We start from the raw sequence: 26,800 nt of genomic DNA on the forward strand, positions 1-26,800 counted from the left end.
AATTTAATCAGATTTACTTATTAATAAAGATCAGAAATAACATTTTATGTTGCATGGTTCACATGATTTATTTCATGATTATATATATAATGTATGAATTCTATTTAAGTCCAGAACATATGAATTTGTTAAAGATTATAGTGTTGTCAGCACAGTGGAATATAATCTTAATTATATGTTCAAAAGTTTATTCCCTGATTTGTCAGAACACTGGATTTATACTGACATGGTATAATCAGCGATAGGTATTCTTACACCTTGGAAAAGTGTTATGTCCTTTCAGGACATTGGCAAAGTTTCCCAGTATCGGATGTATGGAGTATACATCGAAAGGGACCGATATTGAACTTTGATTAGATATATTAGAATTTACCGTTATATCTATTCAATTTAATATCACCTGTTGATCCTAGATCAAATGATCTTAATCCTGATATGATTAGGTTCAATCTCAAGAGTGTTATTCGTGTTCTTTGATTTGTTAGTTAAGCCTACTTTTGGGTCAGGGTGATACGTACATTTTGGGAGCACGGTAGTGCAATTTAGTGGGAGCACTAACATAAATATGGAATCTATAGCTTCTATCTAGCGAATAGAAAGTAAAGGATCATTTCCTTCGAGCTTAACCAAACGAAAATAAATGGTGGAGTACTCATTTCACTTAGCTAAAATATTATTTATACAGGGTTAAGTGTTTTAAGGATAAAATACATTGTACGGTGTTACGGTAATTTAATCCCTTTACAGTGTAAATCATCTATATAGAGGATCATTGATCAAATTAGGATTATAACAATGGATAACTAGTGACGTATCTATATCGTGGAACATATAGAGCGTTCTATATGACTGAGAGTGCAATTCCAAGTTCTAAGAGTGGATTCAATAAGGAATTAATAAGTTAGGGAATTTACTTGGTAAATTCGGTTCGACTTATTGGAAGCTCGGTTATATAGACCCATGGTCCCCATACTAGTTGAGACCATACTGCTTGTAAGACTCAGTTAATTGATTTTGATTAATCAATTATAATTCTAAAGTTAGACTATGTCTACTTTACGAATTTTCACTAAGCAAGGGCGAAATTGTAAAGAAAAGAGATTCTAGGTTTATTTATTAATTAAGATACTTTATATGTCTAAATTAATAAATATATTAAATGACAATATTATTTAATAATTATTTTTAATTTATTAAATAATTAGAATTGGCATTTAGATGGTCGAATTGGCATTTTTGAGAAAATGGGAATGAAAAATAACAAAATGGGAAAGTTACAAAGTGAGGCCCAATTTCCTTATATGGGCCGCCCACTATGCATAGGCTTTTACCATTTTATTTTTTCATTATTTTAATGCCACACAATTCTAACCTAAACCTAGAGGGCATTCTATAAATAGAAAGTAATGGCTTCAGGAAACAACATATAATTGCATCTCATTCTTTTCAGAGTGCATTTGTGAGCCACCACTTTCCTCTCTCTTTTCCTCTCTTCTAAATTTCGAAAATTCCTTGAGTGATAGAGTAGTGCCCACACACATCAAGTGGTACCTAAATCATAGTATGTAAGACTGTGGAAAATCAGCAACAAGAAGGAGAGAAAGAGATCTAGATTCAGATCTTGATTATGCTCTGCTACAGAAAGGAATCAAGGGCTAGAGATCTGAATGGAAGGAGTCATTATATTCCACTGCACCCAATGTAAGGTTTCTTAAACTTTATATGTGTTTATTTTATTGTTTTAGAATTCATATTAGGATGTTAATGAAACATACTTGGTAGTAAATCTAGATCGTGGTAAAATATTTCCAACAGTATAGAATAAGATGATAGAACACTTTGGAATTAAGAAAAAAATATATCCTCTACTTTGCTACTTTATTTCAGATTTAGTCATATTCTTAGAAAAGTAGTATTTGTTGAAATAAACACTTTCTTATCTTAATGACCATGGGATGGTCCACCCCTAATCACTTAGATAGCTATCAAACATGCAAATCTTAGTTAGCAGTTCTAGCTTATTAAGGTCACGATCATGATATCCATGAATCTAGTATGGGTTTACACTAAATACACAACCATTCCATTATTCTAAAATTTTCTTATCACTAGGGTATTTCCCTAGAAGGACTTAGGCAACTACTAGTAAGTTTGGATACAATTCAAAATTCAACTTACTGATCTTTGAACTACATATCTACCAAATATTTCTCCACCCCTATCAGTTCGCACGATCGTTAACCACTTACCTTAATGTTTTTCAATATTGCTAGAAATTCATGAAATTTCTCAAACAATTCAATTTTTTTTGCATAAGGTAAAATCTATAGTGATCGTATTAAGAATTCAAAGATAACTCATATCCACCCCTAAATGTACATCCATATTTTCGAATATAGATGATCTTACTTTCAAGTGGATATTGACATATTTACTCTTTGCAGAGAATGATCTTGTCAAAACAACTATGAACAAGATACAAATGCCATAGATATATTAAAATGTGGTTGTGATTTTTGAAGACTTAGGTCTAGTTACAATAAAGAGTTCTTAGAATAGTCCAAGTGGATCCTGGTCACAAAATACTAAACTCATATTCCGTACATTACCATACAGTTCAAATCCATTGACAAAAAATAGATATCAAAACTTGTGAAAGTTGTAATGTAATGTTCAATGTCATCTTGGAAATAGAAATTAAAAATTTCTATTTGAAATCTAGAATTTAAAATCAAAGACTTAAATTTATACCAAATATACATGAGTAATATTCTAGCTTGGACCACGACTACTAATCTAATTCTAAGTTTAAGATGCCTTAAGTAAGCATATACAAGTAGGAGATTCTAAGATCGATGATTTATATAATTTTGGGATAGAATATCAGGAATATAGTCATCTGCATCATTCAATTTAAAAGAGAATATAGAATGACATCATAATCATATGATTTATAAATCACCTATCCAATGATACTTTCTAAGCAATTTCTAAATGAAAAAGCTAAGACGAAACTAATAAAGGATAATTTCGATTAAAATAAAAATCCAACGATGTCCCGGTAAGCGAGAGTCAAAGTTATTCTTATTTTATAAAATTCTTCATTGTTTCATATTGTACACACCAGTCTAAGTTGTCATCTTTGGATGTACAACTAGATGTTGCATTTACAAATACTTATATGTCGAGATCTAACACTACTATATTTGTCTAACAGATGACAATCTTTTGGGATTTGTATTAGAATATTTCTAATTAAGGAATAAAATAAAGAATTGATTTTGTGATAAATGAATATTTTATACTCATTGAATCTGGACAAAATTAATTATGTAATATTCTTTATATATGGTCAGATTTCAATATTCATTACCTGATTTGATTTCCTGAATTAATTATGAAAATATTCTGACAATTAATGTGGCGCAGATACTGATGGAGTATCTCACTTATAAATATAGGATCTCGATCCATGAGCTCCTCACTCATTCTATTCATAATAAAGAAATTCCATCTAAAGAGAGTTGAGAGAGCGAAGAAGCCTGATTACCCATGGTAGTCAATTTCCTTTGCAGATCAAAGCTTGTTGGGATTGAAGCTCAAAGAATCAATGGCTGGAGGTATTTCAATCCTTAAGTTATATAGTGTATATATTCGTTTATTCCGTATTTTTATATACACATACATATATTTTATTTTATATATATAAAGCTTTAACAGTTGGTATCAAAGCGGATTATATATCTCTGCCTTAATTTTATTTGATTTTCGTTCATATATATATATATACACGGTATCGGTTTTTTCATTTATATATATTTTATATATATACATTCATATTCATCCAATCATATATATATATACATTTTTTTATTTACGTATATATATATTCATATTCATATATATAATTTTATTTATATATACACTTTTATATTCATATTTCATAATCTATATAATCTATATGTTTACATATATATATACATATTCATATTTATATTCATGTACTGTGTATATACATATAATTTTCATGTATATATGTTTATATATAATACTCAATCCTTTCATATTTTTATTGCATTAAATTGTATGTAATACTCTTTTTCATACATTAATGATGATTTTATGCAGTATATACATTGTATACGAGTATATATATACATGAAAGTTTTATTTTCGGTCTGTAATTTTTCTGTTTTTATTTTCGATATTTATTTCGAATCCTCTATTCATTATTATATTCATACAATATTTTAGATCAATTTTATGAATGAAAAGAATTTAAAAACCATCTGAAAAATGAAAAATTCTCTTAAAAGCACGATCGAACCCGAAAGAATTTTTATGAAATTAAAGTCTACATTTTACGTGTTTTTGATGCTTGAAATCAATATGGATCTCTTAATTTATTCATTTAGATCATTTTGGAATTAGTTTCATGAATTTTGGACGTCGAGAAATAGTTTTATGGCTGGGTTTTGGGTCGGGTCCATCAGACCCACATAGCTGAAATCGGGTCCAATTTCGACCTGGTTGGAGGTTGAAGGAGATCTAAAACGACGTGTCGTTTTTCAATTTTATGGCAGCCATTGTTTATGTAAAACGACATGTCGTTTTTCATACTGTGGAAAATGACGTGTCGTTTTTTGTCATAATGGGTAGCTGTCGTTCATATAAAATGACGTGTCATTTTTTATTGTTTAAATGATTTTTGAGGCAGTGATTTTTTCTTTTTAAAAAAAAAAATTAAGAAAAATTTAAATTTCGAAAATTTATTAGTTTGATTTATTTTGGAATTTTTATTTTATTTCCTTAATTTTGTTAATTTAGTCAATTAAATTATATTTATTTAAATTTTCTATTTTTATTTAACATATATTTTTAGATATGTTATTTAGTAAGAAAAAATGATGGAAAATTTTTAATTTGGTAAATTAATTAGATGCTTTATTTTTACATGTAATTATAATAATTGTGATATTTTAAGAATGTGAATATTTAATTATTCTACAATTAAGTGCTCAATTATTATATTTATTTACCAATTTAGTAATTTATTGATTGAATTAATGGATAATCTTCCATTAAGTATATTTTTTAATTTTGTATTTAATTCATTTCATATAATTAAATTGTATTAATTTGTATATTTACCTTATTTATATAAATTTATTATTAGTACAAATATTGAAGATATTATATGGTTATAAATGCATAATTAATTACATATTATGAAAGTAAGCATTTAATTTATTATCATACAATAATTGTATTAATTTGTATTTATTTGACAAATTTATTTTTTATACAATTAATTTAGATTTGTATGATTTAAATGCTATACATAAATTTATTTTATAGTGCTAGGTATATTTAGAAATATTCAAACATTAAGATAGGTTGAATATTTTATATAGCACATAAGTTTCATAAAACTTCATAAAATTATTCACAAAATATTCCTAAAATTAATAAAATATGAATAAAACGTAAGTAATTTTGTGGTTTGACATAAGAAAACATAAACCTGGGATAAATGTTCATGTCTAGAACGATTTTTAATGATCTTCGGACGACCACACTAGGAGCACTAATCTCAATGATTGTCTATTATGTTAATAACGAACTTACTTTTAGGTAGAACCCAATACCTAATGTCTAAGTGAAAATATAATTTTATATAATTAGGGAGTAACCACAATATCCTTATTTGTATAAAATTATATATTAATTAAATTTCACCTTAATGGACATAACTTGTAATTAATTATAGAGGTATAATAACTTTACTCAACGGAGATTTTATTATATTTGTATAATTAATTAGGATAATATGTTAAATTAAATTCTTTTAATTTACCCTACAAAGAGTTATGAAGATTTAATTTAATAGTGTTATCACAAATTTAATAAAGATAGGTAATAAACCTTCATTTTTCTAAACTAATTGTTTAATTAAATCTATCATAAAGTTCATATAATTTTATTAAATTTCAAATTTAGCCCATAGGTAATTTTAGATTTAGTATAATTTTAATCTTAGTTTATACTTTGGTGTCTAGTGAACCACATAATTTTAAATAATAAGGGAGTAGCCACAAAATCCTTAATTATATAAAATTATATATATTAAGTGAATCAAGATCACATAATGGAAATGAATTATAATTAATTATGTGGACATAATAATCTTACCCTACAAGAATTTTATTATATTTATATAATTAATATGTTAAATTAAATTCTCTTAATTTATCCCACAGGAAATTATGTAGATTTAATTTAATAGTTTTATCATAAAGTTATTCTTATTTTATAAAATTCTTCATTGTTTCATATTGTACACACTAGTCTAAGTTGTCATCTTTGGATGTACAACTAGATGTTGCATTTACAAATACTTATATGTCGAGATCTAACACTACTATATTTGTCTTACAGATGACAATCTTTTGGGATTTGTATTAGAATATTTCTAATTAAGGAATAAAATAAAGAATTGATTTTGTGATAAATGAATATTTTATATTCATTGAATCTGGACAAAATTAATTATGTAATATTCTATATTTTGTAAACGGGATCCCGGAAGTTTATATAAGTTATTTGTTATACATTAATTAAATAAGTAAAATTTTAATTATTCACGTTTTCGAATAACCTCGTTGATTAGCAACGAGCTGCACAGTATGTTAAAAATCACGCGAACACGCCTATGCTAGTTAGGGTGTTACAATTTGGTATCGGAGCCACCAGGTTGTTTTCCGAAGATTGTCACGACATGTACAATCATCATCAACAGTCAGCTCGTTCCATAGTTCAGTAAGCTTTTATTGCTTTAGTAGTTTATTTTAGTAGTATGATTTACGAAAAGCCTGTTAGGAAGCATGTTAGTGTTGGATTTTATGCCCTAAATAAAACACTATTTCAATGTAATCCACTTTATTCAATATCAATAAAGAAACAGAAGTATTTTTCATTCATTTGTATGTTTTGGTTCATCTTATCAATTGCTTGTCTATTTGATTTATAAATTCATCCAAACCCTTTTCACATACTTGATCATGTTTATTGTGTTGTCAACACAGTGGAAAGTAAACATGTCTATGTGATTAAAGATTCCTAGATTTATCAGAACCCTGGGGTTTTACTGATATGACAATCTACAACAGAGTTTACTTGCATTTGGAGAAATGCTATGTTCTTTCCAGAGCATTGGTTAAAGTAAAGCTTGGGTTGGATGCATGGAGTATGCATCGGAAGGGACCGATATTGAACTTTGACATAGATTTATTAAACTTACCGTAATATCTATTCAAGTCAATATCACCTAGTTGATCCTAGATCAAATGATCTTAATCCTGATATGATTAGGTTCAATCTCAAGAGTGTTATTCGTGTTCTTTGATTTGCTAGTTAAGCCTACTTTTGGGTCAGGGTGATACGTACATTTTGGGAACACGGTAGTGCAATTGAGTGGGAGCGCTAACATAAATATGGAATCTATAGCTTCTATCTGGAAAATAAAAAGTAAAGGATGATTTCCTTCGAGCTTGACCAAACGAAAATAAATGGTGGAGTACTCATTTCACTTAGCTGAAATATCATTTATACGAGGTTAAGTGTTTTAAGGATAAAATACATTATAGGGTGTTACGGTAATCTAATCCCTTTACAGTGTAGATCATCTATATAGAGGATCATTGATCAAATTAGGATTATAACAATGGATAACTAATGACTTGTCTATATGGTGGAACATATATGGCGTTCTATATACTGAGAGTGCAATTCTAAGTTCTATGTTTGGATTCAACGAAGAGTTAATAAGTCAGTGAATTTAGGATGTGAATTCTTGATCTGCTTATTGGAAGTTCGGATATATAGACCCATGGTCCCCGCACTAGTTGAGACAATACTACTTGTAAGACTCATTTAATTGGTTTTGATTAATCAATTATAATTCTCAAATTAGACTATGTCTATTTGTGAATTTTTCACTAAGCAAGGGCGAAACTGTAAAGAAAGAGTTTTTAGGGTATATTTGTTAATTAAGATACTTTGTTTGGTCTAATTAATAAATATGATAAATGACAATATTATTTAATAATTATTTATAGTTATTAAATAGTTGAAATTGACATTTAAATGGTTGAATTTGAAAATAGGCGTTTTTGAGAAAATGAGATGCAGAAATGATAAAACAGCAAAATTGCAAAAGTGAGGCCTAAGTCCACTAAGCCATGGCCGACCACCTTTGTAGGCTTTATCATTTAATATTTTTATTATTTTAATGCCAAATAATTCAAACCTAGCCCTATGTGGCATGCTATAAATAGATAGTGATGGCTTCAGGAAAAGTGACTTTTGCATCTTGTTTCCTTCAGAGAAAAACCTGAGCCATAACACTAACCTAGCCGCCACTCTCCTTTCTTCTTCTTCATTGAATATTTCGAACCCACTTAGTGATAGAGTAGTGCCCACACACAGCAAGTAGTACCTCAATCATAGTGAGGAAGATCGTGAAGAAAGAAATTCAACAAGAAGGACATTCGGGCTCAGATCTTGATAATACTCTGTGACACAAAGGATACAAGGGTTAGAGATCTGAGTGGAAGGAGAGATATTATTCCGCTGCACCCAATGTAAGGTTTCTCATACTTTATATGTGTTTATTTATAATCGTTTTAGAAGTTCATATTTAGGGTGTTAATCAACATACTTGTGAGTAGATCTAAGATCCTGATAAAATAATTTCCAACAACTGGCCTCAGAGCCATGGTAATTGATTTGCTTGCAAGAAATTTGGACTTAAAGCGATTTGTTTGTGATTTGGATGGTATCATGTTGTTTTATGTGTTGTATGATGATTGATTGATATTTGTGAATTTTCGTGAAAAATAATTGAAAATATATTTCTCGAATTATTTTTATTGGATAGTTTGGAAAAAAATTAAGCAATTTACCTTTTTACAGAACTCAATTTCGATTTTATTTGAATTAGTTATGAATTTTTGAAAATCAGAAAAATATCGGGCTGGTGCAACTCACCTACGCGCGCGGATGAGGGGCAACCCTCGGACAGCACGCGCTCAGACACAGTTTCGTGTCTGAAATCACCCCTTGTGCGCGCAGAGAGGCTGCTTGCAGCCTCCAGCACCGAGCTTCCTCGGCCAGCCCCCTGCTACGCGCGCGCGGACAGTATGCAATGCATACTGTCCGTACAGCTCACAAATTTTTTCGTTTTCTTCGATTTTTCATGCTATTTCATGGAATTAACTTCCGATTTTTTGTGTAATTTTTTATTTTGATTTTTACTTTTCAATTTTCAAATCTAATTATCAGAAATAAATTAATTTGAATTTTTTAAAATTAATTTTAGATATTAGTGTAATTTGAATTGGAAAATAGGTAAAAATCTATCTTTTTGCTTAATTTTTTATCTTATTTTTAAATTTGATTATTTTATCTTATTTTTTTTTTTAAATTTAAGGTCAGATATTTTTTTTAAATTATTTTTTTTAAATAATTTGACCTTATTTAAATTTAAAATAGGATTACTATAATCATGATATTTTAAATAGAAATAAGATATTTTGCTAACTTTTAAATTTTGTTATTTTATTTAAATTAAAATTATGAAATCTGAAAAAATATTTATTTTTTTATTTTATATTTAATTTATAAAATAACTTTAAAAATTTAAGAGGTGGTTAGCAAAAATTTTTTTGAAATGATATTTAGGTTAATTGAAACCTAATTTTTCAAAATTGTAGGTTTAATTTTGAATTTTTTTTATTATATTTTATTTAAAATACTGAAAATATTTTTATATTTATTTTATTTTCAAAAATAATTATTTAAAATTAAATAATACCTACATCCAACTATCCAATGCATCTTGTAGCAGGAGTATGTGTTTTAGCTTATCTGTAAGTTTTATAAAACCTATTATTGCTTGTTCTAAATTGCCATGGTTAACTTGTTGACAGATCCAATGATCTGATTTTAACCCATGGTTCAATTGTAAATAGGTCAAGTAAATAATTTGTAACAGGTAAATTTTACATTCTTCTTTCATCTATGTATTGTTGGAAATTATTTTACCAGGATCTTAGATCTACTCACAAGTATGTTGATTAACACCCTAAATATGAACTTTCTAAAACGATGAAATAAACACATATAAAGTTTAGTAAACCCTACATTGGGTGCAGCGGAATAATATGACTCCTTCCGTTTAGATTTTTAGCCCTTGATTCCTTTTTGTAGCAGAGCATTATCAATATCTGAACCTGGATCTCTTTCTCTGATTCTTTAGTGCTGAAACTCCTTCTTGCTGAAAGTCTTTCTTCACGATCTTCCTCACTATGATTGAGGTATCACATGCTGTGTGTGGGCACTACTCTAAGTCACTACGAATTTCGAAATTTCAAGGAGGAAGAGAGAGAGAGAGAGAGAGTGGCGGCTAGGTATAGAGAGAGAGAGGCTCAGGTTTTTTTCCGAATGAAAAAGTAGAAAATTTAAGTGTAAATTTCCTGAAGCCTTCACTATCTATTTATAGCATTCCACTAGGGTTAGGTTTGAACTATTTGGCATTAAAATAATGAAAATATCAGTTTGAAAAATCATTCCAAGTGGCCGGCCATGTAGAGTAATGGGCCTTACTTGGATTTTGCAGTTTTCTCAATTCTGCGTCTGATTTTCTCAAAAACGCCAATTTTCTAATTCAACCATTTAAATGCCAATTCTAACTATTTAATAACTATAAATAATTATTAAATAATATTGTCATTTATCATATTTATTAATTGAACCATACAAAGTATCATAATTAACAAATATGCCCCTACAACTCTTTCTTTACAATTTCGCCCTTACTTAGTGAAAATTTCACAAATAGACATAGTCTAATTTGAGAATTATAATTGATTAATCAAAACCAATTACATGAGTCTTACAAGCAATATTATCTCAACTAGTGGGGGGACCATGGGTCTATATAACCGAGCTTCCAATAAGCAGATCAAGAATTTATAACCTAAATTCACTGACTTATTAATTCTTCGTTGAATCCACGCATAGAACATAGAATTGCACTCTCAGTATATAGAATGCTCTATATGTTCTACCATATAGACACATCATTAGTTGTCCATTGTTATAATCCTAATTTGATCAATGATCCTCTATATGAATGATCTACACTGTAAAGGGATTAGATTACCGTTACACCCTACAATGTATTTAATCCTTAAAACACTTAACCCCGTATAAATGATATTTCAACTTATGTGAAATGAGATCTCCACCATTTATTTTCATTTGGTCAAGCTCGAAGGAGATCATCCTTTACTTACTATTCGCCAGATAGAAGCTATAGATTCCATGTTTATGTTAGCGCTCCCACTCAATTGCACTACCGTGTTCCCGAAATGTACGTATCACCCTGACCCAAAAGTAGGCTTAACTAACAAATCAAAGAACACAAATAGCCTCTCGAGATCTAGCCTAATCATAACAGGATTAAGATCATTTGATCTAGGATCAACTAGGCGATATTGACTTGAATAGATATTACGGTAAGTTTAATAAATCTAATTCAAAGTTCAATATCGGTCCCTTCCGATGAATACTCCATGCATCCAACCTGAGCTTTACTTTAACCAATGCTCTCGAAAGAACATAGCATTTCTCTAAATGCAAGTAAACTTTGTTGTAGATTATCATATCAGTAAAACCCTGTGTCTGATAAATCTAGGAAACTTTATTCACATAGTCATGTTTACTTTCCAATGTGTTGACAACACAATAAACAGGATCAAGTATGTGAAAAGGGTTTCAGATGAATTCATATATTATGTACATATAATCATGAAATAAATCATGTGAACCATGCAACATTAAATGTTATTAATGATCTATATTAATAAGTAAATCTGATTATATTGAAATGAGTTTTATTTAGGGCATAAAACCCAACAAACTCCCACTTGCACTAATATAAAACAAAAAAGTGCATTTCAAATAATCTGAACACCTTGATATAGTAAACTCCTCGTAATAGGATCTAAAAGGTTGAATTAAACACAACCCTTCCTCCACTGTTACTCTTCCTTAATCACAAAATCATTGATAATGTGAAATTCCTCTCTATATGTCTACTCTCTTGGGATACTGGATTCTATACCTTCGGCAACTACTTCTTGGTTATTCAGGAAGTAACACTAGTAGTTAAGGCAATTTGGAATGGTGCCAAAGATGTATAGAACTTTCCTTAGACTGAATAAGTACCTTTCCTGCAACTTTAACATTCAGTCCCTTCCTGGTAGACCTAGAGACTTCAGATAGGTTTTTACACTTCTCCAAAATCACTATTCCACCCCCAGAGTAATCACCATCTTATCAGAAAGATTTTCTAGCACAAAGGCAAATTTTGAAATCTGATGTGGTGTAGTCTAAGAGTTTTAAACACACCCTTATAGACTAACATATAGTTCCTCTTCTTTATCTTAAGATTTACTTGATTGTCTTCCAATGTTCTTCTCCTGGATTAATCTGATACTTACTCATTACTCCCACTCAACAGCAGGTGTCTGGTCTAAGGCATACTAAAGCATATTTGAGACCTCTCACTGTTGATATAGGAAATTCTTTCATGGCTTTATCTTTTCTGGAATAGTTGAGACTTTTCCTTAGATAAATAAAATCTATGCCTAGAAGTCGAGAAGCTTCTATAGATTGCCATTAGAAAGAAAATGCTTCAGCATCTTACTAAAGTAAGTTGCTTGCATTAGAGTAAGTAATTACCAGGTATACCACAAGCCATAGGTTTAGATAAACTCAAACCTATAATACTAGGAACAGGAAGTTTTGTTAAGTCCATTGAATAGACTTATAAACGAAAATTTTCTTTTATGTCCTTGTAATAGAAAACCTGAGGTTACTCCATGTGAATGGATTAAACTATAATTCTGTTGGCTTTCTTCTTAGTTTCTTATCTTGACAATCCATTACTTGTTTAAACTCACAATGGATTTTAATCACTAGTGTCTCCCAAGTCATAAGAAGGTGAGTTCCTAGAAACTCTCCCACTACGACAAGGTACCGTGAATTATGTCTAAGAAAACTAAATGCTATTGACCTCTTCGGTTGTGATAAGACAACAGAGGCAGTGGGATCATCATATGTTATATAAGATGATAGAACACTTTTGGAATCAAGAAAAATGTCTCCTTTATTTTCTACTTTGTTTTCAGACTTAGTCATTTTCTTAGAAAAGTAGTATTTGTTTAAACAAACACTTTCTTATCTATTGACTATGAGATGGTCCACCCCTAATCACTTAGAATAGCTAACAAACCATAATTAACAGTTCTAGCTTTTCTTAAGATTTTGATTAGGTCATCCATGAATCTAGTAATGATTTACATTAAGTATACAACCATTACATCATTCTGAAATTGTATTACCATAGAAGGAATTAGGCAACGACTAGTAACTAATCATCAACATGTAACTCGAAATTTCTGGGGAGGTAAGTTTGGATATAATTCAAAAATCAATTTAATAATCTTTGAACTGCATATCTACTAACTATTTCTCCACCCCTATCAGTTCGCAAGATCTTTAACCACTTACCTTAATGGTTTTTCACCAATGCTAGAAATTAATGAAATTTTTCAAACATTTCAAATTTCTTTGCATAAGGTATAATCTAGAGTTATCGTTTGAAGAATACAACGAAAAACTCATATCCACCCCTGAATGTACATCCATCTGCGAATGAGATGAACTATTTCAGTGGATATAGGCATATTAACTCTTTGCAGAGATTGATCTTGTCAAAACCACTATGAACAAGATACAAATGTCATAGATTAATAAAAATGTGGTTGTGTCGTTTTGATGACTTAGGTTTAGTTACATCGAAGAGTTCTTAGAATAGTGTAATTGGATCCTGGTCACAGAATACTAAACTCATATTCCATACAGTTTGAATTCATTAAAAGAAGATGGATATTAAACACCTGTGAAAGTGTAACTGTATTGTATCCTGGAATTAGAAATATAAGAAAATTTCTGTTTGGAATCTAAAATTAAAGTCAAAGACTTAAATTTATACCAAATATAATGAGTAATTCTTTCTTGGACCACCACTACTGATTTAAACTCTAAGTCAGATTTGCCCATACAAGTAGGAGGTTTCTAAGATTGAGGATTTATATCAATTGGGAATAGAATTTCGGGATTATAATCATATGCGTCTTTTAATTTCTTAAGAGAAAATATAATGACATGAAATGATTTATAGACCATTCATCCAATGATATGTTATTGAGCTAATTCAAAATGAATAAGCTAAGAGGAATTAGGATAATTTCGTTGTTTAAATAAGAATCCAACAATGCTTCGATTAGCGAAAGTCAAAGTAATCTTATTTATACAATCTTCTTGTTTCATATCGTAAAAATACTAGTCTAAGGTGTCATCAATTGATGAACAGCTAGATGTTGCATATACAATATTTATCTTTCGAGATCTAACACTATTATGTATGTCTAATGGTGAAAATCCACTAGGGATTTATCTCATTAGATAAACAAACCAAGTTAGACCAACAATGAAGATTCGAAATTAAACTACAATTTAATAACAGAAAATAACATGGTTCAATATAAATTTATACACAATTCAGAAATTATTAAACATATAGCAAGTAGGAATGACAAGTGAAAATTCTAAAACATACAATCCTAAATAATTTCCAAGGTTTTCAACAAATTGATATCAGTGTCCCGTTTAGGCGAGAGTCAAAGCTACCATACATTGAATAGAGTTGTCAGCTCATCTAAAATGTTAAACATTCTAGCAACCTTTTATTCGATCAAGATTGGAATTCAGCGTTGTCCCGTTTAAGCGAGAGTCAAGGCAATTCTATCTTATGAGCTTCCACAATTGTTTCATAATTTGCAAGTCAAATATGGTCGCCACCATTAGGGTGATCCATACCATATAAAATACTTACAAACTACTTATCTTTCGAGATTAAACGGTGCGAAATTGCTAATGAACGTTCCTCCATTAGGGAGGATTACTCACCAAAACAAACACGATGTAAAACTAACAATGGAGATCGAATATCTTAATAATAAAGCTCATTATTTAAAGAGAGTTGTATTTTCTTTGAATCTCATTATTTTATCTATTTATTTTAAATATATATTTATTTAATTAAAATTTCCAATTTAGAATGAAAAATTCTAAATATAAATTTTAATTTAATATTTATAAATTTTACTTAGATGGATATGAAAATAACATGAATTTCTTCCATCTTAGTAAAATTTCCAATAAATATTTAGAAAAATATTCAATTTAAGTTGTTAGAAAATTAATTTAAATTAATTTACAACTCAAATTTAATTTTTTATAAATATATATTGCATTTCGAAAAATTAAAGTATTTAAGAATACAATTTTCGAAAATGCATGTTAAAATAAAAAATAAATCCTGGAAAAATTATTCTAATTTAATGTTGGCCCAAAATTAGTTAATAAAATTAATTTACAACAAAAAATATAATCTTTCTATTTAATTAAATATATATAAGAAAAATTTCAAATTTAAGTATGATGATGAAAATCAACTTAAATATTAATTTTCTATTTAATTAAATACACTAGAAAAATACTTCAAGCAAAAATATCACCTATCTAGATTTTTCTTTGACTAATTAATTAAATTTCTAATAAAATATATTTTACTTCATTTATTTTAATTAATCATTAAATGAAAAAATCATTGATTTAAGTTGGTCCAAAATTAAAATAAATAATTTACAACTTTAATCTATTTTTCAAATAAAATTCGAAATTCCAGCATTTAAGAAATGCAATTTCGAAATTTGATTAATAAAATAAAAACAATATATTTTGAAAATTATTTAAATTTAGTTGAAAAAATAAATTTCAACTAAAAATAATTTTCTATTTAATTAAGTGTCATGAAAAAGAAATATTTAAGTATCATGATGAAAATCAACTTAGATATTTAATTTTCAAATTAATTAAATGTATTAAATTCAAGAAATAAATAATTAAGTGTAGAGAAGACTTAATTATTAATCTCTAGTTTAATACTAGGAAAAAAAATATACTTAAAATAAATTGTACCAAAATTAATTATTTAAATAATTAATTTCAAATAATTAATTTCACAATGTATAATATTTTCCTATTTAATATTAGAAATAATAAGTAGTCTAGAAATAACTATTTAGAAAATATCTTATTTGACTAAGTATATGTTGCGATATTTAGCACACGCAAGTGTACGTATCGTTTCAAGTAGTAGACTCACTAGGAGTGAGGTCGATCCCACAGGGAGTGGAGTTAAGTACGTTAAAATTAAACTTTCACTTCTATTTGATTAAATAAAAGATAGGAAAAACAATGAAGTATAAGAAAAATAGTTGGAAGCAACGATTCGAGAAAATTGATACTAATAAACTAGGGTGTCGATTTCAATTGTTTTTATTGAATATGGCTTAATATGATTATTTTCCTAATATTAATTCCTATGCAATAGCAGGTTTACTAAGGTAATTTATAGTCTTCTCAGATATATAACCTCAATTACATGTAAACTTTCTACTCTCGTGATAAATTTAACATGCAACAGGCATTAAACACAGAAACCCTATAAGCTATCTAAACCATATAGGTACTCTCGTCCTATATCGAAATTTAGTTCTATTCTACTATAACATATTTGACACTCACTTCTCAGATCTCGCATCAAAATCATAGACAATTAATTGGTGATCAGACAATTAAAAGTAATTAAGCACAAATAAAATAGAATACATAGAAATTAAGGGGAAAATAAATCATATTAAAACCATAAAACAATGTTAAACAATATCCATCTGACCCTAATTAAAGTGTTTAGTTACTCATGTTCATTGAAGCACAATTACACATATTAACTTTAAGAAAAGACATGAAAATAGAGAAGAGAAGAATGTTGAAAACCCTCTGAAGAATGCCTCCAATATTGCAGTTGATCTCTCCACTTTGCATCCGTATTCTCTCTTTTTTTCTCTCTAAAATTGCTTCATGAAATCAACTCCCTTCTTCCCTTTATATAGGCATTGAAGGCCTAAAAATATGGAAAAAAAACGCAATATTTAAATTCCCACTCGAATTTAAATTTTTGGGAAACCTCAAACGAGATATTTTTTTCTGCTGCGTCGACTGATAGTATTTGGACCATAACTCTCTCAATATTGCTTGGAATTGAACGATTCAAGATGTTCCGGAAAGATAAAAGAGAGATCTAGAACTTTCATGTTTTGACGTTTTCCAAAATCTAATCAGAACACCGTCGAATTTAGGCTTGAAGTTTCAGCTTTATTTTCTTGCACAATTTTCTCTATTTTAAATATCATGATATTTGTGAGATATTTTTATCTTTTTTCCCATCTTTTTCTCTGATATTTTTCTAATTTCTTCTATTTTAAATCTTCAAAAATAAAAGATAACAAGCGTAAAAATGCTCCAAACATGATTAAAACTCAATTAAAAATATACTAAACTTAATCTAAAATTAATACTAAAAATAACCTAACAAATTCCCCCAAACTAAGCTTTTACTCGTCCTCGAGTAAAACACTAAATAAACATTAAACAAGTCAATCTCCAAAACATGAGTAATTTTCAAGTATCTTCAATAACATGATTATGAAAAAATTCACTTATGCATATAATCCAGAATTTCAGCTCAATTACACCCTTGACAGATTTCAATTTATTTTCATTTAGCTCATAAAACCATATAATGCATTTAACTAACAATTAAACCACTTTATGCATGCCAATTACAATCATCATTCCACTAACCCAGAATTCCATATGCTTGCAATACTTACTATTCTCCACTAATATAGATTTATGCACAACCAAGAATCAGAAGGTCTTTCTAGACTTGTAATGTTAGGCTTAGGGTAAAGGTAGTTGAAATGGTCATTTAGGCTTGTATATACCATAAGCTTTTCCAATCATGTCACCCAAAATATTTTTCACACAATCCCAATACCCCTTTTTCTAATTACTTGAGAGATATTTAATTTATTTTTTTTTTTCAACAAAATTGTAACAACTTTATATTTATTTATTTTTTCTCTAGATTTGACAATGATTGTCAGTTTTTTTTCTTCTCTTTTTTTCTTTTTTCAAGTTGTTGCCAATCAATTTTTTTTTTTTATATTCTCTCAATTTTCACACTTTTTTTTTTCACACATATACAACAAACTTCCCATCCAAATTCCCCCAAACTATAGATCTACTTATGGTATAATTAGGGTTAAATATTTTGGATATTTAGGGTTTATCTTTTCTAGGCTCATATGTGTTGAACAAAGAATATGTTAAGGCTCAAAAATGGTAACTAGGATAAAATTACAGGGATGGCTTGAAAGGCACAATTGATCCAAAAATTGCCTAAATCACTTTCCTAGTCATGCATAATTTATTATTTCGCCTCAAATAGCAAGCAAGCAAGTTCTAGAATTTATTTCAAACAACTTTCCATATGTCCCAATTAGCATACATAAATCAATTCAATTATTAGAAAATTACTTAATATGATTCCACATTCTTTTAAGTATAAAATTAAAATTAGTCACAAGTATAACATCACCAAGCACACGGATTTTTCGAAAAATAAATGAACTTTTCAAATCATGCTATCTACCTACTTTCAAATTGACTCACATTAATCAAATTGACTCACAATAATAAAAACTAAAAATTAAAAATTAAAAGACATAAAACTTAAAAATAAAAAAAAACTAAAAATAAAAATTTAAGTCACCCCCAAACTAAAGTGACACATTGTCCCCAATGTCACATTAAAGAAAAAGGAAAGGAAACTTACCTGAGTGCCACATCAACAAGCGGTTGACGCCCATAATAAGCGTCATGCAAGACAACTTGAAAATTATTGTTGTACTTGCCTTCAAGCTTGGCAAGCGATGAGTTTGAACAAAAGTCAGCACCAACAACATAAGACTTTGGATGATGAGCTTGGGGAGAAGCCTTTTGTAGCTTGCAAAGGATATAATATGGTGTTGATGAAATATATGGATTCAGTGGTGGTTTATTTGTCAATATCATTGATGAAGTCGAATCAATGATACCATGTTCTTCCTTATCCTCCAATGTCACAGTATCTACACTTTCATCTAACAACCTTTCTTCTTGTTGCTCACTCTCCACTTGGCTATCCATAACCTTGCTTGTGATTTCATGTTCAATGAGTTCTTCTTCACAAGGATCTTGATCTTCAATTGTAGGCTCATTATCATCCTTGTATTCAACTAATGACCCTTCTTCATTGTAGCAATAACTCTCATAACTTTCATTATTGAAGTTATTACATTCTGAATCATGAGCCACTAAATTATCACATAAGGATCTCACCATGTCTGTTAAGTGATTAATCTCTCCTGGAAGTGATTGTAGAAGTGCTAGTAGTTGTTCCTCTTTTTCAGATTGTTGAGATGAATTTGGGCAATAAGGTGGGTATTGGTGACTCCAACCCTGAAGTGATGGATCCCAATGCCAGTCGTAATCAAAATCTGCCATGTCATTCAACAGATTTATTACATCATAGCCTCTCATTAATAGAGGCGCTCCAGTTGCCTCTGCTCCATAATTAACCCAACTTCTTGTTTCATCATTAAGTCCATTATAAAAGAGCCACGGAAAACATCCACTTGAGAAAGTGGGATAACATCTTTCTCCATACTCTTTAAATCTCCTCCAAGCAGAATAGAATGGTTCATTGTGTTGTTGGGCAAAATCCTCAAGATATAGCATCTAGATTTGTCTTGCAGGTCAAACTCATAAGTAAACATTAGTAAAATTAAAAAAAAAAAAAACTAAATTAGTACTAAAAAGATAAAAATTTAAACAACAAAATTAATACTAAAACTAAAAAGAAAAACCAAATTAGAACAAAATTTAATTTTTAATAATATTAACTATCACTCCTCGGCAACGGCACCAAAAACTTGTTGCGATATTTAGCACACGCAAGTGTACGTATCCTTTCAAGTAGTAGACTCACTAAGAGTGAGGTCGATCCCCCAGGGAGTGGAGTTAAGTACGTTAAAATTAAACTTTCACTTCTATTTGATTAAATAAAAAATAGGAAAAACAATGAAGTATAAGAAAAATAGTTGGAAGCAACGATTCGAGAAAATTGATAGTTAATAAACTAGGGTGTCGATTTCAATTATTTTTATTGAATATGGCTTAATATGATTATTTTCCTAATATTAATTCCTATGGAATAGCAGGTTTACTAAGGTAATTTATAGTCTTCTCAGATATATAAACCTCAATTACATGTAAACTTTCTACTCTCGTGATAAATTTAACATGCAACAGGCATTAAACACAGAAACCCTATAAGCTATCTAAACCATATAGGTACTCTCGTCCTATATCGAAATTCAGTTCTATTCTACTATAGCATATTTGACACTCACTTCTCAGATCTCGCATCAAAATCATAGACAGTTAATTGGTGATCAGGCAATTAAAAGTAATTAAGCACAAATAAAATAGAATACATAGAAATTAGGGGGAAAATAAATCATATTAAAACTATAAAACAATGTTAAACAATATCCATCTAACCCTAATTAAAGTGTTTAGTTACTCATGTTCATTGAAGCACAATTACACATATTAACTTTAAGAAAAGACATGAAAATAGAGAAGAGAAGAATGTTGAAAACCCTCTAAAGAATGCCTCCAATATTGGAGTTGATCTCTCCACTTTGCATATGTATTCTCTCTTTTTTTCTCTCTAAAATTGCTTCATGAAATCAACTCCCTTCTTTCCTTTATATAGGCATTGAAGGCCTAAAAATATGGAAAAAAACGAAATATTTAAATTCCCACTCGAATTTAAATTTTTGGGAAACCTCAAACGAGATATTTTTTTCTGCTGCGTCGACTGATAGTATTTGGACCATAACTCTCTCAATATTGCTCGGAATTGAACGATTCAAAATGTTTCGGAAAGATAAAAGAGAGATCTAGAACTTTCATGTTTTGACGTTTTCCAAAATCTAATCAGAACACCGTCGAATTCAGGCTTGAAGTTTCAGCTTTATTTTCTTGCACAATTTTCTCTATTTTAAATATCATGATATTTGTGAGATATTTTTATCTTTTTTCCCATATTTTTCTCTGATATTTTTCTAATTTCTTCTATTTTAAATCTGCAAAAATAAAAGATAACAAGCGTAAAAATGCTCCAAACATGATTAAAACTCAATTAAAAATACTAAACTTAATCTAAAATTAATACTAAAAATAACCTAACAGTATATTTTCCACAAAGTTTGAAAAAAAATATCTAATTTAAGTTGTTTTAGAAGAATCTAAAAGATCAACTTAAATATCTTTCAAATTAGATTTAATTAAATATCAAAAATTAAGTTGTAACCACTTAATTTGAAAATATTCTATTTTAAGTTAATATTCGAAAAGATATCAACTTAAAAAATATCTAAAGAATCTTAATAACCAATTCCTAAAATTCTTCAACTTAATTTTGAAATTTTAAATCCAAAAGATATTAAGATTTAAGTTGATTAGTTATAGATAACTAAATATCAACTTAAATAGGAATATTTAATGAAAAATTTAAATTAAGCTTCAGAAAGAATGTAGATGGTTATAATTCTATATTTAATTAAATACAAGAAAATACATATAGTTTAGCTTAGAATAAAACATTCTTTAAACTATGGTTTTCTTAAATTAATTTCAAAATAAATGAAATTAATTATGTTGCTAATCAATTTTATTCGGTTAAACTAATTTTATTAACCTAGTACAGTTATTCAAATCAGGCAAATGGGCCTTCACAATTGGAGTGGTTCATGTGAGGGGGTGCTGGGTTCAGTATGTCGTACCCACTACTATGGCTCCCAACTCTCACACAAGGCCCAAAAGAGAGGAATTTAACCTTAAAATGAACAACTGTTATAAATTGAATAAGCCCAAAACTAAATGGGCCTAAATAAAATCTATCAAAAACTATGATATTTTATTTAGCAACAACAACCTATATGCATCTATAATGCAATAAAACACATAGGCTCACACATGCACACAATTTGGATGGATCCTATCATGTTGCTAGGTCATACACAGATGAAAGAAGATTGTAAATATACCTGTTACAAATTATTTACTTGACCAAGGGAACCATGAGTTAAAATCAGATCATTGGATCTGTCAACAAGTTAATCATGGCTATTTGCAATCAAGCAATAATAGGTTTTAAAAACTTGCAAACAAGCTAAACCATATACTCCTGCAACAAGGTTAGCTGGATAGTTGGATGTAGGATTTATTTAATTTTAAATAACTAATTTCGAAAAATTAATTAAATAAAAAAAAATTATTCTCGAAAATTTTTAAAAATAAAATAAAATTTCAAAAATTTCAAAATTAATAAAATAAAAAAAAATATTTAAAATTAAACCTACAATTTAAAATAAAAATTAAATAAAAAATTAAAAAAGATAAATCAATATCTTTTTCAGATTTTAAATGTAATTTAAATAAATAAAATAATAAAATTTAAAAGTTAGCAAAATATCTTACATCTATTTAAAATTACATGATTATAGTTATCTTATTTTAAATTTAAATAAGGTCAAATTATTTTAAAAAAAAATTAATTTAAAAAATTTAATATCTGACCTTAAATTTAAAAATAAGATAAGATATAATCAAATTTAAAAATAAGATAGATAATTAAGCAAAAAAGATAGATATTTACTATTTTTCAAATTCAAATTACACTAATATCATGAATTAAATTTAAAAAATATTAATTAAATTAATTATGATAATTAGAATTGAATTAGGAATAGTATATGTATAAATACAGAACTACACAAAAAATCGGAAGTTAAATCCATGAAAAAGCATGAAAAATCGAAGAAAAACGAAAAAAATGTGAGCTGTACGGACAGTATGCTCTCGCTCAAAGGGCTGCATGGGCGAGGAATCACGGCGCAAAGGGAGGCTGCATGATTCCCGCACGCGCGCGTGGTGCAGCAACACCACCCCGATATTTTTGAAACTTCAAAAAATCATAACTAATTCAAATTAAATCGAAATTGAGTTCTGTAAAAAAGTAAATTGCTTAATTTTTTCCATACTATCCAATAAAAATAATTCCAAAAACAGAATTTCAATTATTTTTCACGAAAATTCACAAACATCGATCAATCATCATATAACACTCAATACAACATGATACCATCCAAAACATCAAACAATCGTTTTAAAGTCCAAATTTCTTGCAAGCAAATCAATTACCATGGCTCTGATACCAGTTGTTGAAAATTATTTTACCAGGATCTTAGATCTACTCACAAGTATGTTGATTAACACCCTAAATATGAACTTTCTAAAACGATGAAATAAACACATATAAAGTTTAGTAAACCTTACATTGGGTGCAGCGGAATAATAGGACTCGTTCCGTTCAGATATCTAGCCATTGATTCCTTTCTGTAGCAGAGCATTTGTAAAGCCCGCTTAGTTAATTTGGAAATTAGCAGTTATTTATGTTAATCAGGAAATTATTTATAGCTATTTAAATAATTTATTATTGATATTTATGGAATTCAGATATGCATAATTATGTCATCAGCAGTTTTTATATTTCGCATTTCCGGTGTCCGGTATTTTGGAACTCGGCGTTTGGCTCAGTAGAAATCACAACTTAGTATGTTAGTATTTTGGGGACGGGTTTTAGACATTGGGAATGTCGGGAATGGCCGGGAATTTAGAATGTCCCAAAAATACCCCTTTAGTATGAATTATGTGATTTTATGGTGGAGGGGCAAAATGGTCTTTTTGCCCCATTAATATTTTGTCTTATATGACTTTATGAAATGGAAATTATATGTTGATTTTATTTATTCTTTTCTTGGCTGAAATTAAATGAATAATATGTTAATAAATCCCTTTTTCTCTCATTTTAAACACTTAGTCAAATTTTAAAGAAAATAGAAAAAAAATTGGAAGCTTTTTCTCTCTTTTCTCTCTCTCTTTTTCGGCTGAGAACTTTGGGGTTCAAGAGCTGGATTTTGTGGTGATTCAAGCTCTAGTTTGCAAGCTTTATTGATCTCTTGTGTGGTATGTGTTTCCTAGGCCCTTTCTCTTTAAATTCTTGAAGAAAAATGATGAAATTGGATGTTAATGCATGTGATTTTTGAGAGGTGTTTCTGCTGTGTTTTGTTGTTGATTTAAGTTGTTCAAAGCATGATTTTTGATGTTAAATGAGTTGTTTGAAGCATGAGTAGCTAGGTTGTTCAAGCTTTTAAATTATATGTGAAAATTGATGATTTTTGTGTGAAAATGCTAGGTTTAGTTTCTGTGTTATTGCTGGTTGTTATTGTTAGTTTGCAGAGGTGTTTTAATGCTTAGTTAAGTAGAATTAACTAGGCTAGGGTGCATGCTAGTGGGTTTAACCAAGTTTGAGTTCTTGAACTCAAAGCTTGGTCTTCAATGGTGAAATTTGCTTGTGGGATTTCTGGGTAGGTTTGATGCTCTAGAATGGTTATTTGGGACCTATAGAGGAGGTCTGGAAAGTTTGGGATCAATTGAGTTCGAATTGGTCAAGATATGTGATTTTTTGGTTGCTGCCTGCGAGGAACCGGAATTCCGGTTGAGCATCCGGAATTCCGGATGGGGGTTCGTATTTTTCGAACCGGAATTCGGTTGGGCAACCGGACTTCGGATGGGGGATTTTTCAGAACCCTAGTTTTCCTCGTTTTTGGGTTTTTAGGGGTTTTGCCATGCTTTCTATCGATAGGGAAACTTTTAGTTTCGAGTTTTAGTCCCCGGGAAGTGATTTAGCGTGTCACTTATAGCGTTGTGATTTTTATGGTTTAGGAGCCGATGTCCGCTCGTTCGGCTTCGGATTCCGGTCGGGTTGGCCAAGCACACACGAAATCGGAATCCGGGTAAGATTAGTATAACAGTATGCATATGTAGAGTACATGTTTAGCGTGCATGTAGGAAGCCTGTTAGAGTACATGAGATATGTATTTAGGCTTCGAACCACCCAACCCCGTCACGTCTGGTACGAAAGCCGGAGTATGACCGACGGCGGAGTATGACCGGTTTGACCGATCAGGCTGACACTGGTTGGTGGTTCAGTGCTATTGACCTATCCCGTCGGTACAGGCTGGAGTATGACCAGCAGCCGGAGTATGACCGGTTCGACCGATCAGGAGGATACTTGTCAATAGTACCGTCCCCTGAACGTTCAAAACTCAGTACCATGTTGGACATGGCAGTAGTGCTCAGTACCATGTTGGACATGGCAGTAGCGGGACTCAGTATCGTGTTGGACACGGCAGTCAGTTTTATGTATGATATTATTATGCTTTTCTTGCGAGTCCGTCGACTCACGGCTTATGTCCATGTGTAGGTAAAGGCAAGGCGATTCTTGATGGACCGTGAGCGAGCTTATGGGATTGTACATGTCGGGGCGGTTAGGCACTGGAGCGTACGATCCTCGGGACGAGCCAGGCCGAGATTTTTGTAACGGTCGTTAGATGACCTTATTTTGATGTAAAAGTTGAACAGTAAAAACGTTTGTAAATATTTTTATAAATCGGGATCCCGAGACTTTTTGCAAAATGGTTTATAAGTTTAATGAAAAAGCAAAATTTTAATTAATCACGTTTTTCCATAAACCTCGTTGATTAGCAACGAGCTGCACAGTACGTTTAAAAATCACGTAATACGCCTAAATTAGTTAGGGTGTGACAACTTGGTATCAGAGCCGCCAGGTTGTCTTCCGAAGATCGTCACGACATGTACAATCATCATCAGCAGTTAGCTCGGTTCACGGTTCAGTAAGCCTTTATTGCTTTAGTAGTTTATTTTATTCAGTTATGAAAAAGAAAAGCCTGTTAGGAAGCATGTTAGTAGCCTGATAGTAGAATAGGCGCATGTTTCATTTCTAATTTCCAAATTAAGCGGCATTAGTAAGCTCGCCTTGAATACGACCTGATATGCCAACTCTTGGTTTCGCAGGCGGTTCTAACTAGATGGACGCCAGGCGGACTACCAGGAGTCGAGGCAACTCAGTGGGGTCGAATCAGGGAGAGGGAGCTCGGTTTCCCCCACCGTAGGGGCCGAGGTAGAGGTCCCCGAGGCAGGGCTCGTGGTCGGGGTGATGAGAACCCGCCACGGGCTGCCGTGCTCCCGGCCGATCGGGGAGCCCCGGAACCGGGGAGTTACGGTTTGCGGAGATGCAAGCCGGAATCGAAGAGCAAGACCTCGAGATTCGGAGGTTGAGACAACAGGTGCTCCTGCCGGTTCCGGTCACCGTAGTTCCAGTGGCACCTGCCCCTGCTGCCCAGGCCGAGATGGTAGTGGCGGCCCATAGATTGGAGCCTTTGTATGAGAGGTTCCGGAAACAAGCACCTCCGGTATTCCTGGGAGGTCCAGATGTGTCGAAAGCCGAGCAGTGGCTTACGGTGATCACCAGAATTCTGAACTTTATGGGTGTCACCGGTAACGACAGAGTGGTGTGCGCCACATTCCGGGCCGGGAGGATGCCACGGTATGGTGGGACATGGTGTCTCGGATTCATGACGTCACCACCATGACACAGGAGAGGTTCCAAGAACTCTTCAACGCGAAGTACTACAATGAGGCGGTTAGAAGCGCCAAGAGGAAA

This window comes from Cannabis sativa, chromosome 2 (assembly GCF_029168945.1).
Source record: "Cannabis sativa cultivar Pink pepper isolate KNU-18-1 chromosome 2, ASM2916894v1, whole genome shotgun sequence".
In the NCBI taxonomy this organism is placed as follows: Eukaryota; Viridiplantae; Streptophyta; class Magnoliopsida; order Rosales; family Cannabaceae; genus Cannabis; species Cannabis sativa.